Below are 20,522 nucleotides of genomic sequence, written 5' to 3'. Positions count from 1 at the left end.
AAAACTGGATAAAAACACAATCTCTACTAGTGTGTTTACTAAATACATTTATTATTTATATAATTACATTCGTTATATTTAGGAAATTCTGAGCATCATTCAAAATAACTGCCAACATGTTTGTAAACTAAACATGTTTTGTCAACGTTATAATCTTTATACAAATATTTTATATTTTTATTAATGATCAAGAATAAAGAACAAAGCATAGTGTAAAAACGCGGATTATAAAAAGTACAAAAAAGTGAGTTAACATCTACAGCAGCAACAACGCCAAAGGGAAATGACTCCATTTCCCAGAATGCACCACACATCCGCCCCACCCTTTCCGGAGGCTCAACCGATTGTTGCGAAATTCAACAGTTCCCAGAGTCGTCTTTGTTTGCTCACTGAACAGTACGGTAAGTTTGATTTAATTAATTTGTCTGCATCGCGCTGATCGGTTACTTATTTGTTGATATTATGTTATTTACCTTGATTCATTTCTGTCTTTAAAGTGTTTGAATTTAAATCACACAGAGTAAAACTTTAAGAGTATACACGGTACACAACAATAAACACGAGGGTTAACAATACGCAAAGTAAACGTTACATTCATAACGGGCTGTTAAAAGAATTATTTCGACTTTAAAGAAGCCAAGATGAGACGTTATTTGCTTAAAAACAAAACACCAGTAACCCAGCTAACACAAATACGTAACTGTTACGTAACGTCGACGTAATATGATGACCAAACTTACGTCGTGGCGACTGGAAAAGTGAAATTCCTGGATTCGTCGCCTGCACGTAACTTCGCAACGTAATCTGCCTGTCGTGGGCACGTCGTGACAACGTAATGGATTGAAAGTTTTATGTTGGTAACCAGTTAGTAATTTAAATATTTTATTTAATATTCTTTGGGCGGACATCTGCAATAGGCTACAACTAATTTAACTTGTCCTTATTTGCCCATAACTAAAAGACTTACCATAACATATGAATGACAGACTCCGAGATAGAATACTTCATTTTATTGATAAAATCAAAATAATAATTGAACATGAACATTACAAACATTTAAATAAACATATGTTAAAATAAACATTTAAATGGATTCTCCATATAATTTAAAATGTAATATCTCAATTGTGCAGGCGTAGTTTTGTCAGACGGAGAGAGAGAGCTGCGGTCCTCTTCATGTTCCGGTTGCCAGGGTAACGCTGCTCTTACCTTCACCAGTCCAAAACACCAAACATGTCCCACAAAACTTTAAAATAAAGACAATAAAATAAATAAAGGTTAAATAACATCTATAAATATTGTTTTATTTGTTGAATTTGTGAAGTAGTGTCTTACCTGAAAAAACGAAATTTCCTGTCAAATGAACATCCTGTAAGTGCAGCATAAAACACGGTTTATACTGTCGGGCGAGATTCTGTGAGCCTTAATAAGTATGTTAAAATGTTGTTTATAACTCTTAAGCAACTAAAATAAGTTCTTGTGAAATTTAAACGGGTCTCAGTTCAGAGAAACGACCGGTACTGACTCCTGTCACGCCATTCTGCTGTGCACGCGCGTTCTGGTCAAGTTCAGCTGGGCGGGAGGCGCGTGCTGTTTCATGTTTCCCATGTAAATGGCAGTTCGTGTGTATTTCATCTATTTTGACTTATTTAAGGGAAACTTTGAGACTGAAAAGTTTTAATAAGCTAACCTAAATAGAAAAGGAAAGGAATGTTTATATAATTGTAAAGGTAATGAAATTACCTCCATGGGACGTAACAGTTACGTTGCCAGTAAGTTATGAAATTACCAAAATAGTACGAATTTATTACGTAACTGGAACGTACTTGGTTATCTTGCGACGTAAGGAGTCCGTACTGGCGACGTGGTGATTTGGTACTGTAATGGTAATGAAATTACCTCCCTATGACGTAACCGTTACGTTGCCAGCTGGTAAGTCGTGAAATTACCAAAAATGTCCAATAAATTACGTAACTAGTACGTTGTGTGTTAGCTGGGAACTCATGTGTTGGAAATTTTAGCAGCTAGCAAGTGTTTCTCTGCCATTTTAAATTATATATACGATCTTCTGTTGTTTAAAAGCTCATTGCTTTAGTTCTGGTAGATGCTGCTTATTTTGCAAGACTGTTTTAATGCATTATTTTGATAGCGGGAGGAGGGGAATAAAGTTATTTGAAACACTATAAACCTCCGACCGAAATACTATGGGGATTCCAAAGGGAATCTTAGATTTTATTTCAAAAGGGAATATAATGTATAATTAACTGTAATTAACTATACAAGTTTATCAGGTTTTACCTGGCGTAGCAGAATTAATAATAACAATTAATTAATATGTTCGTCCACCGAAGACATATATCCATAATCGTATATTAACGTCTAAGAAATGTTAATTTCATGGCCTTTAAAATTAACCTTCTCACTGATATACAGTGCTACTCGCAGCTTGTAGCTGGATCAAAAGGCAGAAATAGTGACTTTAATTTTGTGAGCATTGAACACAGAAACAATTCAATTGTGAAAATGCAAAACCGGTTTATTAACTACAAAACGAAGTACACACAACGACTAACTAAACATACACATATACAATAACATAAAACATAGATGAGAAAGAAAAGACTGAAAAGCTAGAGAGAGAGTAAAAGATTGGCAATAGCACTATTGCTTAACATCTGCACAAACCATCGGAAAATCTCTAAGGATCGCCTTAATTTTCATAAGGGGTAAAGCTTAAACATCAGCGAGTAGAACAAGGTTAATACTTGCATTTGGCTCTTTGTGATGTAGTATGAAGTTTCTGGTGCGCGCGGGTGCGAGCAGAGAGAGAGAGAGAGAATCCAGGTGTGTTCGATTTGTAACAAAGCCAGCTTCACTTTGACATAACCTATATGCTATTTTAAAGAAGCTTGGAGTCATAATATATATTTAACTAAATAGTATGGGGGTAATATGATGCCAATATTATTGAAAATGGACAGAGTAAAAGTCACAAATAGATATTACAACTTGTAAACACAAAACGCAATCTACAAATAGATTAAAAATCCACAAACACAGTCCTTGTGATCCGCAAATGTAAAACAAGATCTACGAATCGTCTTTGTGATCCACAAATATAAAGCATGATTTACAAAAAGAAATCAGTGACTTGTACTTGAAAACCAGAATTTGAATGAATGTAAAGTGACTTCTTTGCAGATGAATATCATTTTCTATTTGTAGATTGTGTCACATTTGTTTTCAGAATTCTGACACTATTGTTTCGCTTTGGTGACAAAATAATGCCATAATCGTTGAAAATGAAGAGACTACAATTTGTAAACACGAAACAAATCTGCAAATAGGTTCCAAATCTGCAAACAAACTCCTCATGATCCGCAAATGTAAAACGAGATCTACAAATATATAAAAATCCACGAACAGACTCTTCATGACATACAAATATAAAATGCGATTTACAAATAGATTTAAAATCCGCAAACCAACTCTTTATGATTCACAAATAGAAATCATCGACTTGTACTTGACAAACAGAATTTAAATGAATGCAAAGTGATTTGTCTGCGCATGAGGGTCATTATTTGTTTGTAGATTGTGTTGCATTTGTTTTCAGAATTTTGGCACAACTGTTTCGCTGTTTTCCATTAAAAAAATCTACAAATGCCCTCCTCACAATTTGCAAACAAACACAGTCTAACTTGTATTTTCCAACCATTGTAAAAAGACATTCTTACACATTCTGTGCAAAGTTCAGCATGCAAGTGTTGAATCTGTGTTTGCAGATCACAGGGCATTCACGAATCCTTCTGCACAAGTCTACAGATCTTTTTGGCACTATCTTTCCGCAGAGTTTGTCACTACGATCCACGCGTGTAGTCAGCCAATCAGGGGTATTGCTTCAAAGTAATGCCACGCCCCCTCAATAAGCTCTTTTCAAAATAAAAGCTGGGCTCACTGCCATTTACCGTTGCCGGTGTTACAGCGCTGAAAGGCGGCCAGACCGCGTTATCGATATTATATTAATAATTAAAGCATTTATGTATAGCATGGCAAATATGTAGCATTAACGTGAACTAGAACAACCCCTCGTTTAAGTTATTATCAGTGCCTGACAATTCAGCCGAGGTAAATCGTTAAAAACACTGCATGAAGCGGTTTTATCCTTAAAACATCAGTGTCTCTTCAACGAACATTTGCCGAGCGCCAGCGAGCCAGCTGGATGGAGTGGAGCTGCTAAGGTGACGCAGCTAAAGTAAAGCAAGCGGGTGCAACGATAATATTGGATGTAACTTGCCGTAATTAACAAAAACATGAGCCTTATTTGACAGCAGCACTAATTGAACTATTTGACCATATGCATTTGATATACATACCGTGACCGGAATGCACTTACAAATCGCGCTGTTATTAGAAACATTTAACTGTTTCCAGACTGAGCATGGAGACAAACAAGCGCAAGCCGTTTATAGAAGCAGCTGCCTGTCAGCGTGTACGGAATGAAGTCAAAACGGTCTCGGTTTTTAGACCGGCAGTCTGCCTGTGCCATTCCACCCTAATCCGGACTGCAAATTACATGTTAATATTATATCCACCATTTACAATCCTTCCTTTAAGGTCTGTTCTGCTTTTAACAGCTCAAAGCTATTACTCTCTGTAGCTTTCGAGTCCGTTGTAGGCTACAGGTAATTTTTGCAGTTGTTTTAGTTAACTTTGCAGAGCATTTTATTGTCGGAAATGGTCCTGGCCTGGGTTTTCCTATAACGATTGAACTTAGCACTCAAGAGTGCTTTCTACAAGGTAAAACGATCGCTCGCAGCTGGGTTTTAAGTGCTACTAACGAGTCGCTATCCCTTTGTCAAGTGCTGAAATGTCACTTACTGAATGACTCGTAATTGTAGCAGAAGCTTGTTTAGGCTAATGATCTTCAGCCGATGTGCACTAATATTTTTTAAAATATTATTAATTATTTTTCAATGACTTATTAAATGTTTTAATAATTTGTGCATCATGAAATATTCTTTTTTCATATTTAGTTAGGACTCGTCCCACTGCGCAATGCCTTTCATTTTTCTTTTTATTTGTTGTTTATTATCTATGTTTATTTATTATTAAGGATTATTGCATTACCCAGTTGCGAGCGATCGTTATACGTGCATCTTTGGGAAACGCACGTAAATGAACAACGAATGTTCGTTAAGTAGCTCGTAGAAAGCGCTCTTAAGTGCTAAGTTTAATCGTTATCGGGAAACCCAGCCCTGTTCGTTTGGAATGTGACTGGCACACAGCTCTAGTCAGGACTGATTAGGCTATCCATTTATCAAGTATTGATTAATTATTTTCACTTAATCCCTTTTGCATTTTACAAAAAGTAGAATAGGCAGGCATATTCTGAATTTAATCAAAATTATGACTGTGGCGTTGAAGGAACCTTCCTTTAGTGATAAATAAATAAGTTATTTTGCTATTATTATCTAGCAAATATGACAGTTTTAAACAAACTAAGTAGCCTATTTATTTATTGGCAAATGCAGAACAACAAGGAACATGTAGAACATAGGCGACACGCCTCTACCTTGCGATGAGAAGATTAATCATGGGGAACATAAGCTAAATGTAATTTTAAAATGTATTTAATTTAAAAACAAATTTAAACCGAAAGCGGATTGTTTATGCTTGTCAAATTTATGCTGGCTCGGTCAAAACATTTCGTCAGGCAGTATTTGATATATGTATTTGTGTTCATGGAAAACAATATAGGCTATAGAAATTCGTGCTGAGTGACAGGAAAAAGACAACCGTGCTATTGGCACAAGAAAAAAAAGGGTCAATGAATACGAACAAATAAATCGAAAAAAAATTAAGATATTGTTGATTCTGCATTTATCCAGCCCAGCATAAATTTGACAAGCATGTGCTTTCGTTTTAAAAATAACAGTTAAGCCTTTAATCATATAAGGGAGAAAGGCGTGTAGCCTACCTTTGCTTTCTCCTCATTGTTCTGCATTTGCCAATGAATAAGTCAGTCATATTTGTTATAAAAAAAATCAATGTATGCTACATAATAATAGAACTTGTTAATTTTTTACCAAAATAAGAAAAAGAAAGTCGGTAAAAATGTGCACCCAGCTAGACACTCAAAATGAGGGCCGGAGTGGGACTCGCTGACTATTAAAATAATATAATTAAATCCTCAGTAGCCATATCTGCTATAATGTTCTCTGCAGCCTTGAAAATTCATTTTTTTTTTTCTAATATATCATTTCCAATTCAGTGCAAATACAGTAGCCTAAACAATTATGATTTTGCCATAATTGTGCAACCCTATATTTTAATATTATTTAAGTAAACTTGTTAAAAAACTACTAAAAGGGAACAAATGTGTTTTCCCCTATATTTCTATAAAAAAATGTAGGTCTTGTAAATACGTATGGGGTTGCAATAGTTTGGAACCTACTGATATACAAAACTGGCTAATATGTCCTGACTGGAGCTGTGCGCGTCTGCGAAAAAAAAAAAAACGAAATAGGCGTCAGCTCATTTAATGTCATTGTGCTTTCAGTTAACCTGTTTAGAACTAGAAGTGTTCGCCCTGCCCTCGACTTTAGGCCGTGCGTTCAAGTTCATATACAGCGTGCAGACAGCGTGCCCGAGCGCGAGGGGGAAAAGTCCGCGGGAGAAACTCAACAGCTTTAATGTACAAAAACCTTACGACAAACGAGAAACGTTCTAACGGAAGCCTTCAGTCAAGCAGGATTAAAAAGAGGATGAGAAACGTGCAAAATATACAATGTACAGTATATGCAGTTATGTCATTAATAACTACTGCTTTTAAAAGGACTTTTAAGTTATTGTTTTTGTTTCATTTTCAAAGTTTGATACATTGTGCATAATGACATACTTGGAAAAAGGGATAATTCAACAATAATTTATAATTGTATATCTTTTATTAATTTTATGAAATACATCAACTATATTTCAATGCACATTTAGGCCCTGAACAAAAAACAACTCGCGAGGGGAGGACTAGGGATTAACCCTTAATTAACTTTAAGGAATTAACTTTAGTGTTTAGAATTCAGTTAAAAACCAAAAAAAGAATTCTGTGTGCTTTTTGTTTAAAGTGCTTGTTTTTATTTAATGTATTTATTTATTCACTGGTGGTAGGGTTGGGGGACAATGAAGGGGAGGGGGGGAATAATTTGATGTAACGGGTGGAATAATTTTAACATGTCACCTGCAGTCCGGGTGAGGGTGGATTGCAGACTGCGGGTCTAAAAGCCAAGACTGTTTTGACTCGATTTGAGTGCCTAGCTCGATTTGAGTGTCTAGCTGGGTATGCGGTTTTATCTACTTCGTTTTTCTTATTTTACACTGTAAAAAATGTTTTGTGGCTTAGTAAATTTAACTAAATAAAATTAGTCAATTATATAAAAAATAGGTTAAAAGAAAAACTATTTTTGAGTAGAAAATAATGCAAAAATGTGAGTAATTCTAGATTAACACATCATTTAGTTAATTCCTAAATTTTATCATGTAAAATTTGTGAGAAGGAAATTAAATAATTATAAAAAAATAATAGGCTGTATTAACTTAAAAATATAGTGCATCATTTTTGCATCCACTTTTTAAAGTAAATTTTACATGGAATTTTTAGTAGGCCTAATTGCTTCTCCATGTAAAACTTACTTAAACATTGCAATTGCTTAAATTGCAAAGGCTTAAATTCAATGTAAAACTTACTTTTAAAAAGTGTATGTAAAAATGATGCACTGTATTTTTTTTTTAGTAAATCCAGCGTATAATTTTTTTCATATTATTTTTATCAGTGTACTTAGTTTGTTTAAAACGGTCATATTTGTTATTAAAAATCATCAATATATGCTACGTAATAATAGCAAAAGAACTTATTTATTTTTCACTAAAATAGGAAAGTTTCTTCATGCCACAGTCATAATTTTGGATAAATGCAGAATATGCGTGCCTATTCTACTTTTTGTAAAAAGCAAAAAGGATTAAGTGAAAATAATGATTCGATACTTGATAAATGGGTGACTTGTTCATTATTGTAGTATCAAGAAATGCATTAGATTTTTTAAAAACAAAGCCCGCCTTTTAATCTTTCTGACTAGAGCTGTGCGCCAGGCAAATTCCAAACGAGCAGGGCTGGGTTTCCCAAAAGCATCGCTAAGTAGATCGTAAAAACAATCTTAAAATTCATCTTAGAATTATGGGCCGTTTCCCAAAAGCTTTGTAGCTTAAGTAGCACTCGAAAATCATCGTAGATCTACGAGTGCTCTGGAGTAATCGTTAATTTATAAGTGCATCGTAAGACAGCAGTGTTACAAGGTCACCTGCAGGACAACCAGCAAATTGCACTCCTGCAATAACGATAATGTAATGTTTTAAATGTAGGCTATATTTATTTATTGGGTTTTTTTTCTTTGTTTCTTTGTTTAAATTACTTTAATATAATATATTTAAAATTCAAACGAGAAATGAAATTTAAATGACTAAACATAAATTAATTAAGAAGGAAAACGTATTTGGTACAATTTTGGTAAAAGTTGGTACTAGCAAATTGATAAATGGTTCCTACCAATTGCTGCTATAATTCATCTAGGCTACAGTAAAAAAATATTTTTTTGAAGGGTATGGCATCTGATTAAAGAAACCAAATAAATATTTACGGTACAATGCAATAATCCTTAATAATAAATAAACATAGATAATAAACAAAAAATAAAAATAAAAATCTAAACTATATTATAAAATGCAGAAGGCATTGCGCAGTGGGACGAGTCCTAACTAAATATGAAAAAAGAATATTTCATGATGCACAAATTATTAAAACATTTAATAAGTCATTGAAAAATAATTAATAATATTTTAAAAAATATTAGTGCACATCGGCTGAAGATCATTAGCCTAAACAAGCTTCTGCTACAATTACGAGTCATTCAGTAAGTGACATTTCAGCACTTGACAAAGGGATAGCGACTCGTTAGTAGCACTTAAAACCCAGCTGCGAGCGATCGTTTTACCTTGTAGAAAGCACTCTTGAGTGCTAAGTTCAATCGTTATAGGAAAACCCAGGCCAGGACCATTTCCGACAATAAAATGCTCTGCAAAGTTAACTAAAACAACTGCAAAATTTACCTGTAGCCTACAACGGACTCGAAAGCTACAGAGAGTAATAGCTTTGAGCTGTTAAAAGCAGAACAGACCTTAAAGGAAGGATTGTAAATGGTGGATATAATATTAACATGTAATTTGCAGTCCGGATTAGGGTGGAATGGCACAGGCAGACTGCCGGTCTAAAAACCGAGACCGTTTTGACTTCATTCCGTACACGCTGACAGGCAGCTGCTTCTATAAACGGCTTGCGCTTGTTTGTCTCCATGCTCAGTCTGGAAACAGTTAAATGTTTCTAATAACAGCGCGATTTGTAAGTGCATTCCGGTCACGGTATGTATATCAAATGCATATGGTCAAATAGTTCAATTAGTGCTGCTGTCAAATAAGGCTCATGTTTTTGTTAATTACGGCAAGTTACATCCAATATTATCGTTGCACCCGCTTGCTTTATTTTAGCTGCGTCACCTTAGCAGCTCCACTCCATCCAGCTGGCTCGCTGGCGCTCGGCAAATGTTCGTTGAAGAGACACTGATGTTTTAAGGATAAAACCGCTTCATGCAGTGTTTTTAACGATTTAATGACCTCGGCTGAATTGTCAGGCACTGATAATAACTTAAACGAGGGGTTGTTCTAGTTCACGTTAATGCTACATATTTGCCATGCTATACATAAATGCTTTAATATGATTAATATAATATCGATAACGCGGTCTGGCCGCCTTTCAGCGCTGTAACACCGGCAACGGTAAATGGCAGTGAGCCCAGCTTTTATTTTGAAAAGAGCTTATTGAGGGGGCGTGGCATTACTTTGAAGCAATACCCCTGATTGGCTGACTACACGCGTGGATCGTAGTGACAAACTCTGCGGAAAGATAGTGCCAAAAAGATCTGTAGACTTGTGCAGAAGGATTCGTGAATGCCCTGTGATCTGCAAACACAGATTCAACACTTGCATGCTGAACTTTGCACAGAATGTGTAAGAATGTCTTTTTACAATGGTTGGAAAATACAAGTTAGACTGTGTTTGTTTGCAAATTGTGAGGAGGGCATTTGTAGATTTTTTTAATGGAAAACAGCGAAACAGTTGTGCCAAAATTCTGAAAACAAATGCAACACAATCTACAAACAAATAATGACCCTCATGCGCAGACAAATCACTTTGCATTCATTTAAATTCTGTTTGTCAAGTACAAGTCGATGATTTCTATTTGTGAATCATAAAGAGTATTTGTAAATCGCATTTTATATTTGTATGTCATGAAGAGTCTGTTCGTGGATTTTTATATATTTGTAGATCTCGTTTTACATTTGCGGATCATGAGGAGTTTGTTTGCAGATTTGGAACCTATTTGCAGATTTGTTTCGTGTTTACAAATTGTAGTCTCTTCATTTTCAACGATTATGGCATTATTTTGTCACCAAAGCGAAACAATAGTGTCAGAATTCTGAAAACAAATGTGACACAATCTACAAATAGAAAATGATATTCATCTGCAAAGAAGTCACTTTACATTCATTCAAATTCTGGTTTTCAAGTACAAGTCACTGATTTCTTTTTGTAAATCATGCTTTATATTTGTGGATCACAAAGACGATTCGTAGATCTTGTTTTACATTTGCGGATCACAAGGACTGTGTTTGTGGATTTTTAATCTATTTGTAGATTGCGTTTTGTGTTTACAAGTTGTAATATCTATTTGTGACTTTTACTCTGTCCATTTTCAATAATATTGGCCTAAAATTACCCCCATAAAATAGTAGTTAAATAGTAAATAGATGTGTTATGATGTCTGTGATTTGATTTTTAATTCTGTGTTTGCCAGAGAAATATAATGTACAGTGAAAGCTAAAACATCAGACTGATCCAGACACTGAAGAAATTGATGTGACTGTAATCTGGCCAAAATGATGTAAGTTTAATAATGAAATTATTAAATCAAAGAGGTTAAATAGTAAATATATGTGTTATGATGTATGTGACTTTGATTTTTTATTCTGTGTTTGACAGAGAAATATAATGACTTAAAGGGATAGTTCACACAAAAATGAAAATGCTGTCATCATTTACTCACTCTCATGTAGTTACAAACCCACATAAATGTCTTTGTTTTGATAAACATGAAGGAAGATATTTTGAGAAATGTTTGTAACCAAACCGTCTTTGAACCCCATTTACTTCCAAAGTAGGAAAAAATAATACCATGGAAGTAAAATGGGGTCCACGAACGGTTTGGTTACAAACATTTCTCAAAATATCTTTCTTTGTGTTCATCAGAACAAAGACATTTATAAAGGTTTGTAACAACATGAGAGTGAATAAATGATGACAGGATTTTCATTTTTGGGTGAACTATTCCTTTAACAGTGTAGCGATTCAGCGGGAGGAGGGGAATAAAGTTATTTGAAACACTATAAACCTCCGACCGAAATACTATGGGGATTCCCAAGGGAATCTTAGATTTTATTTCAAAAGGGAATATAATGAATAATTAACTGTAATTAACTATACAAGTTTATCAGGTTTTACCTGGCGTAGCAGAATTAATAATAACCAAGGCCGCCTTAATGCACGGGCTTACCTGGGCTGAAGCCCAGGGGCCTCCCAAGTTCAGGGGCCTCCCAAGTTCACGTTCATATTGTTTTGTAACTTGTCAGGTTATCTGTCAATCACTCTAACTGCACGTTACATGGCTGCTGATTGGTCCGTGGTAACTTAACGTGAAATAAAATATCAGACGGAACAGATTTTTCTATTCCGTGTAATGTAATTAAGTGCGCGTTGTCAACTTGGCATTCCTGCATGTTAGACTGAGTGTGACAGAGAAACGGGAAATAATCCACCAACAAATGAAAGAGTGATTTCTGAAATTTCATAATAAGCACTGAGGTGCAGGTCTCTCTCTCTTTCGCTGGCTCTCTCTGTGCTCGTGCAGCTGAGTCTCTGGCATGCAGAAGTCTCTCAGACTGTGCGCATGATACTGTGCCGCCAAATAAAGAAAGGAGTTCCCGCACATAATGCTGTTAGTTGTTATAAAGTTTAAGTTTACTCGCGTTTATATCAGTGACGCGTGCGCAGCTGGAGCGCTGTAGTTTGATGCGACGTTAGCTCACAGTACACACATCTGTTGGTTTAGAAAGATGACGAAACGGTAAATGTGCAAGTCAAAGCGCGACAAGACCATCTCAAATGATCATCCCCTGATCGCACCATTCATATTTATTATCTCCTTATCTAAAGATCTTATATACAGGTATGTTCCCTGTCTGTTTTGTGCATATTCATACGTGTTCGTTTTACATGCGTAGTATGCATAAATACTAAATACAAATCATACTATATCTTCAATAGCCTACAAAATAAATAACTGATTAAAAAACAAGATTCTGTTTATAAAGACTTATCTTTTGTTAACATTAATGCATTTTCAATTTAAAACTAACTTAAAATTCTTATATATTTAAAACTGTGCTGAGCATTTAGTTAGTGAGTGGCAATTTTCTGCAAATTTGTATATTCCAAAAACTATATAAACATCAAGCTTATAAACATATATACTCTCACACATTTTTGTTTTATTTTCAACACAAGTTGCTGTGTATGGTTGTTAAATAAAGTGTCTTATGTTTATGCTCAAGTGGGCTCAGTGATATGTTAATAAACATATATGGATATTATGGTGTTTTCTGGGTCAAAGAGGGAAAACTCACTGTTTTATGTATTGAAAGAAACTAATGCATTATTTGATGTAGATTACCTAGATATTACACTTTTTTTTTTAATTAGACTATAAATTGAGGGTATGGGGGGCCTCCAAAACCTCTCAGCCCCAGGGCCTCACATTATGTTAAGGCGGCCCTGATAATAACAATTAATTAATATGTTCGTCCACCGAAGACATATATCCATAATCGTATATTAAAGTCTAAGAAATGTTAATTTCATGGCCTTTAAAATTAACCTTCTCACTGATATACAGTGCTACTCGCAGCTTGTAGCTGGATCAAAAGGCAGAAATAGTGACTTTAATTTCGTGAGCATTGAACACAGAAACAATTCAATTGTGAAAATGCAAAACCGGTTTATTAACTACAAAACGAAGTACACACAACGACTAACTAAACATACACATATACAATAACATAAAACATAGATGAGAAAGAAAAGACTGAAAAGCTAGAGAGAGTAAAAGATTGGCAATAGCACTATTGCTTAACATCTGCACAAACCATCGGAAAATCTCTAAGGATCGCCTTAATTTTCATAAGGGGTAAAGCTTAAACATCAGCGAGTAGAACAAGGTTAATACTTGCATTTGGCTCTTTGTGATGTAGTACGAAGTTTCTGGTGCGCGCGAGTGCGAGCAGAGAGAGAGAGAGAGAGAATCCAGGTGTGTTCGTAAGTCCGTTTGGTTGTTCCGTATGGCGGATTGTTCCGCGTAAATTGTCCGAACTCGAAGTGCAAAGTGCAAGCCAGGAAATTACTGTCCCGAAGAGTAGGACAGGGCTCAGAGAAAAGATGATGAATCCGAGGGACTCTGGGTGAGTCTCAGCGAGTTTCCAAACTGCGCTGACGGGTAACCTGAGTAACCGAGCGACTGAGCGCTCCTGAGTGATTGAGCTACTGAGCAATGATGGCTTGGACGATAGGCCGTTTTGACCTTTCACGCGCCCAGCCCATTTTAGGTGAATGACCAATGTGCGATGTGTTCGATCGCGCGGGAAACAAGCCTTTGTTCTTTCAGACATCACATTTGCGTAATTGCCAAATGATAAAAGTTTGTTTCCATAACTCTTCAAATCGATATTAAATGACATTGATGCGGCTTATGGTAATATGATACATAGAATGATTAGGAAATAAAGAGTGGATTAATTTGATACTAGACAAGACATGGGTTTAAGATCACGTTGAATAATAATTTCATACCTAAGATATGAACCATGCTACAGTGAACAAAATCTAACTAAAGTGTTAACACACAGTTACATCACACATACATGCAGGGCCGGTTTTTGCTATGGGCAATGTGGGCGAACGCCCAGGGCGCAATCTATGTGAGGGCGCACGAGCGCATTAAAAAAAAACAGCGTTTTTTTAGACTAACGCTCATTTCCATGTCAAGTTAGTGCTGAGAGTCATATACACAGGTTGTGTGTGTGTCAGAAAAGGCACAGGAGAAAGGGGTGGGCCAACTTGCGACTGCAAATCGCTCGCTCGCCTTATAGGGGGCGAGCGAGGGATAGACTGATCCCAGGCCAGAGGCCACACAACACAAACTGCTGCGTCTGCTTCCAAATAAATTGTATTTTTCATTCCTAAAATGAACATAGACCCATATACCTACGAACATGTTATCAATTGGATTTTGTGAAAAAAAATCTGTAGAGTCATCTATGTGACTCACGTCACGTGACACCGGTTGATTGACGGGCGAACGGACGTTGTTGTTGGCAAAATGTAATGCAAAGTTAATGATGTCGAGTCTTCATCATCATCATGCCATCGAATTAAAAGACCAAAGAAGCCATAAGTTGCCCAGATCAGAAAAAGAAGAAAAGAAGATGAGGAAAAATTATAAAGATAAAGGTATGCCGATTTCTATAAGTGACGACGTAGGAAATGGGCTAACGTTATTTATATTAGCCTCGCCCTCTTGCTAATATGTTGCTATTAGCCACAGAACACGACTGTTTTTTTGGTTTTAGTTTTGCTGAACTAGCAACTATTAGAATTGAGGCACCATGTCATGCAACTAAATTCACCCATAGGCAACACACAGTCTAGTTTGTGTTTGCAACACAACAAGTGCAAACTCACACAGACCTCCTGACTGTGTCCTTTTTTATTGCTATATACGCTATATGTGAACTTAAATAACTTCTAATATAAATTGACATGCCATTTTGTAAGCTACACAGTGATATAACTTTATAATTAATTTGTAGTGTATGCTTAGCATTTGTTAACATCCTATAAACTTATAAAATATGTGTTATGGTCATTTTAATTGGGTAACTGATGCATGTGTGATGTAAGTGTATCTAACTTACATATTGTATCTTAATTGTAAATTCAGGGGCACTTCTGAAATATTTTGGAGTTAGAGCACCCACTGGCAAAAATGTCAGTCAGATACTTCCACAGCAGCCATGGCCAACAGACATGGTTGTGTAGTCTGATGAGGAGTGTGTGTGTGTTTATATACTGTATTACATTTATTTATCTTGTTTTTCTCTGTTCTTGTTACCTTTTTGTATTTAAGATAATATATAATAAAATAATACATGTTGGTGGCGGGATTTGGGGGTAATTTTTTTTCTGGGGGCGGTGAAGGGATGGTTCGCCCAGGGCGTAAATCTAGCCAGGACCGCCACTGCATACATGATTCATGCAGTAAAGGGATATAAAATATATATACATTTAAACAGCTCATTGTGATCTTTAAATGTGGTTTCATCAGAGACATATAGTCCGTGCCCCCCCTGCTGTGTCTCTGGTGTTGGACTTTAAGGCGTCCATTACATGTTCATAATTTAGAGGAAAGGCACAAGATACAAATATCTAAGTTCAAATATTTATTGATCAGATATGAAAAAGTTTAACAGCGCGCTGGGTCGTCTCAAGTGGCGAACAACCAGCTCAGGAAGTAACATGCATATTTATAAAATATGTGACGTCGATCTTCTTCTGAGAATCTCCACCCACAAAGGCTGCTCTTCCTCGTGAATCTGACTCCCTTACCACACCCAATTTCAGCCTGCAGGAGAAGATGGACACACAGACAAAGAAAAAACAAACTGTTCTCCGCTCATCCCTGGGAGCCCTGCAGTTCCTCCCTAGTACTCCTCCACTTCACATATGGTTGACTTCACATAGCATGTTATAATGCTTTCTTAAAAACAAATCATTAATAAAACATTCATTTATTCATAAAAAACATAAGCTGTAAGATAAAAGTGATTATTATGTAAAACACATTTCAATATCATGACATCATTTCATTATTCGTAAAATTGGTTATATGAATAAGGCACACATTAACTTCTTTAGATAGATAAACACATATTAAATCTTTTACTGCAATACTACTTCTAAGTAAACACTTTAATCATTACTAAAAACCATCTGTTAGGGAAGAAAACACACACACACACACACACACACACACACACACACACACACACACAAAGAACAAGCACAGGAGATTCTGTTCTTCAAGGTTGAGCTGCCATGCCCCCATTAAGTTATTCTGTATGCAACCTTCATTTCATTGGTTAATACAAATTTATCAAAGACAACATCTTATATTTATTACATCAATTATTCAATGATTAATACTGATTAAGTAAGAAATACATTGCATATTTTATCCTGTGAATATTAAAACATTGGTTAATAACATGGTTGCCTGTTTACTTTTCCCCCTCAGGCCTCTTTTATCTTGATCATCTCCAGGTGTAAATTCCTCGCTAATCCTCTTGCAGCTTGTTACACACACACAAAAGCTGGTAACTTTCCACTCTCAAACACAAACACCTCATTTCTACATAATAGCTCAGTGCATATATGAAACACACAATGTTTATAGAATAAAATGATTAATTAAAGAAATATAAAATGGAACAAAATCAATTTCCACAGTCCTTATTTGGACATCTTTGTAACTTTAACACTTTTAGCAATCAACATGAAATGTAGGCAGTAAATATGTTAAACATAATTATTCAACAACACAACAGTACTCCATTGTTCATGAATTGGTTAAATGCATTCATTAGTTAAACATACTAATTTTCACTTTCTCTAAATATAACATAGTTATAAAGCAAACAACTTGTTTATTGAAACCATCTGTTCTGCGTGTTTTCCCTTCAGGGCTTTGTTATCAGCGTTTGCTGATTTCTCCCCCAACCGAAATAGGGGTGGGAATCGCTTGGACCCTCATGAATCGATTCAGAATCGATTCTTAGTGTCCCGATTCGATTCCGAATCGATTCTTGATGTACTAATTTGCATATCTGTGACGTCATTACGTCACATTTGCTCTCAAAGCCAGGTGAATGTTTGCGCTTTTGCTTAGTCTGAACTGTCACATACTGTACTTTAATGCAACTAAGGGATAAATAATGTCATTCTTATATACATATATGTCCTGTTTCTGTTGTAAGACCAATTAAACCCAGTAAAAATAGTAATTAACCGTGACATATTAATTCTATATGTTAACTGGCATTAACTTCCACAAACTGACTAATGTTAAGCGTCTAATCATCATCATTATACACTTGGCAGTATTACTGTATTTATATAATCCAGCACACCCAGCGACTGAATAACAAACTATGTGCATATTTTTACGGAAGTATATTCATGTTATATTTAAACAGTCAGCGGATGGTTTAGGGCAGGGGTGTCCAATACGTCGATCGCAAAGGCAATGCCGGTAGATCGCACATAATTTAACTGCTGCTCCACGCGCGAAATTGTCATTATGGTCTTAAAGAGTAATTGTGAAACACGCAGGTCTTTTTGAGTTGCTGCGCCTTTCTTCTCAAATGTGTTTTGCCAGGCCACTGCAGCTCAGTCGTCTTTAACTTCTAAAATTCACAAGGAAGCGCATTATTTCCTCACGCAGGAGTGATCCACACGCACGCCATGGTGTGTGTGTGAGCGAGCAAACGAGAGAGAGAGAGGCAGCGTAGCACTGATTTGTATCCTTCTGATACTGTTGTAATATTCACTAAACCGCATCTCCGCTATTTTAAGGAGTACTCGACATGTACTCAAGGATTTTTTTTAAAACTCCTCAAAAATAATAGAGTAATGGTGACAGCCTTAAATTCAATGTAGAGATATATGCAGTATAATCCTACAAGCATTTAAAGTGTTCTTTCTCTTCTGCTCTTGTAAGCTCCGCTATGCGCTCGTGCAGTGCGCTCTCTCTTAAGTTGTCCATGTGCATCACCGCTCCCCCAGTTGAGTTCTGCCTTTTGGTTCTGATAACGTGACATTATTTTGTAAACTAACATTTAAGAATCGATTCTTGACATTTGTGAATCGATTCAGAATCGGCCCACGTCCGAATCGCGATTCATCTAAGAATCGATTTTTTTCCCACCCCTAAACCGAAACCACAGCCTCTCAACTTTACACACAGACAGCTTTCTTGTACTCAGCACAGGAACCATTATTGTAATAATACACATTAATTAAGATTATAAACAGCACGATTAGTAAAACAAAATCAAATCCCACACTGGCGACTGTGGACTCTGGTGGAATTCCTTTGAACCTCCTTTGAAGACTGCATTTGTTTTAATTGTTGCCCATTTTACACCCCTGATAGGTGGTAGATATCTGGGTGATTGTGTTATCAGGACACAGGGTTATCTAAAGTCACAATTTTAGGGCTGTTTACGATCCAGACGCCAAATGGCCTCAATCTGACTCCGAGCCATTTGCTACAACAGTGAAAGCTAAAACATCAGACTGATCCAGACACTGAAGACATTGATTTGACTGCAATTTATGTGATATATATTATATTTTTTATTCTGTGTTTGATAGACAACTATAATGAAGTAACCTACTATAATAAAGCTGCAGAACGACACGGAGACTCTGAGGACATCAACACAGAAAATGAAGTGAGATTCTGTACATTTATGAAGTTCTTTGATCATATGTGTTGTTGTATCTTTGTACAGTTTAATGTAAACTTTCTAAAATGTACAAGTTTAATTATATGTAATTTGATTTGACGTAAATGTGTATTAGTATTATGCCAAATACTTATATGTACTTTTATATTTCCAAAGGGCTCCAAAGAGATGTCTGTCCAGATAAGGGTGCATCAACGTTACCTTTGCTGACAAGTACAGTATATGCTTTACAATGTAAAACCTAACAGTTAACTTAAGTCAAACCATTTAAGGAAACAGGTTGCTTTAAACCATTTAAGTTTTAAAACACATACATTTGAGTACTGTGAACATCACAAGTGGATGACATTAATGCCAGGTGTAAACGGTGTTCAAAACGCTTCGAGCTCATCTACTTTTGACCACTTTCGACCACATTCAGAGGTAGTCGAAACCCAAGACATAATTCCAAAACAAAGCTCTGCAATTGAATCTACATTGCAAAAATCACTTTCTAACTTAGTATTTTTATCTTGTTTTCAGTAGAAAAACTAAAAATTCTTAAATCAAGATGTATTTTCTTGATGAGCAAAATTACCTAAGAAAAATGTCTAGTTTTTAGACAAAAATATACAATTTAAGTAGATTTGTGCCTAAAACAAGCAAAACTATCTGACAATGGGGTCAGAAAATTTAGCTTGAATTAAGTTTTTAAGAAAAAAGAAAAACTTATTTTATGGTTTCTTTTCTCACACCATTGGCAGATATTTTTGCTTGTTTTAAGCATTCAAATTCACAAATGTATTATTATTATTTTTATATATATAAAAACTAGACTTATTTCCTTAAGTCATTTTGTTAATCAAGAAAAAGCATTTCAATTGAAATAATATTTCTACTAAAAACAAGACAAAAATACTAAGTAAGAGTCATTTGTTGCAGTGTAGGAGTGATTTCTTAAAGCAAGATCAATAGTTGTTGTTCATTTTATTTAGATATTTACTACATTACAGTGGCGGCTGGTAACTTTTTTTTTTGTGAGCAATCGATGTGAAGTTCACAATTTCAAAATGTGTTCTGCGTGTCGAGTGCGTGTATGTGCATCACGTGTTTTGACTAAACACGTGATGCACATGGTTTACATGAAGCAACAAACACATTTTTAAAACACCAGCAACACACAACACTCAACACTCAACACTTATTTTGAATTTGCCCCCTCTGATGAGCAGTCATGAGCCGCCACTGCTACATTACATGTACTGCTTTGAATGTAGTTTCATTGTTGCTTTTATTTTGTTTTATTTTACTCTAATATTGCTAATATTTGTATATTTATGAGTTTAAATAGTATTGTTTATGTATGCAACTTTTAATATTTGTGTATAATATTATTTTGTGATTGTGACAATTGTGGATTGTTCTGTTTTTATTAAATAAACATTTCAAACTCAATTCAAGTTTTTATTTTTTTAAGGGTTTTGGAGGTGTATAGTAGGATATAGTGTGGGGGGGTTGTAGTCTATCTGCATAGCAGGCAAATAACCAATCAAGTCACTAAGCTATGAGGGCTTGGGTTGGGCTTAATACAAAGTGTAACCAATCAAATCATCTCAACTGGAAAGTTTCAAAGTTGTGTCCCAATAGTTGTCAGAGTTTTGGGAGGGGGTTTTAAAAGCAACCAATCAGTGTTGAGATTAAACACCAATGGGGACACTAGAATTGTGCAAAGGTGTGAAATCC

General features: G+C 35.6%; 1 long non-coding RNA gene across 3 annotated transcripts; it reads left to right on the top strand.

Annotated features, from left to right (window-relative positions):
• Positions 1 to 323: 323 nt before the first annotated feature.
• Positions 324 to 20,234, top strand: LOC135739978 (uncharacterized). 3 transcript variants are annotated; one of them, XR_010529094.2, is made up of 6 exons: positions 359 to 401; positions 2,791 to 2,844; positions 10,961 to 11,047; positions 16,568 to 16,646; positions 18,706 to 18,785; positions 18,957 to 20,234. It is a non-coding gene; the product is annotated as an uncharacterized lncRNA (long non-coding RNA). The 3 variants fall into 3 exon arrangements; XR_010529093.2 differs by lacking the exon at positions 2,791 to 2,844 and having other exon boundaries at positions 324 to 401; XR_012337290.1 differs by lacking the exons at positions 2,791 to 2,844; positions 16,568 to 16,646 and having other exon boundaries at positions 324 to 401.
• The last annotated feature ends 288 nt before the right edge of the window (positions 20,235 to 20,522 follow it).

This window comes from Paramisgurnus dabryanus, chromosome 9 (assembly GCF_030506205.2).
Source record: "Paramisgurnus dabryanus chromosome 9, PD_genome_1.1, whole genome shotgun sequence".
NCBI lineage: Eukaryota > Metazoa > Chordata > Actinopteri > Cypriniformes > Cobitidae > Paramisgurnus > Paramisgurnus dabryanus.
The sequence above is the reverse complement of the archived record's forward strand: the minus strand, read 5'-3'. Positions and strand labels throughout refer to the sequence as shown.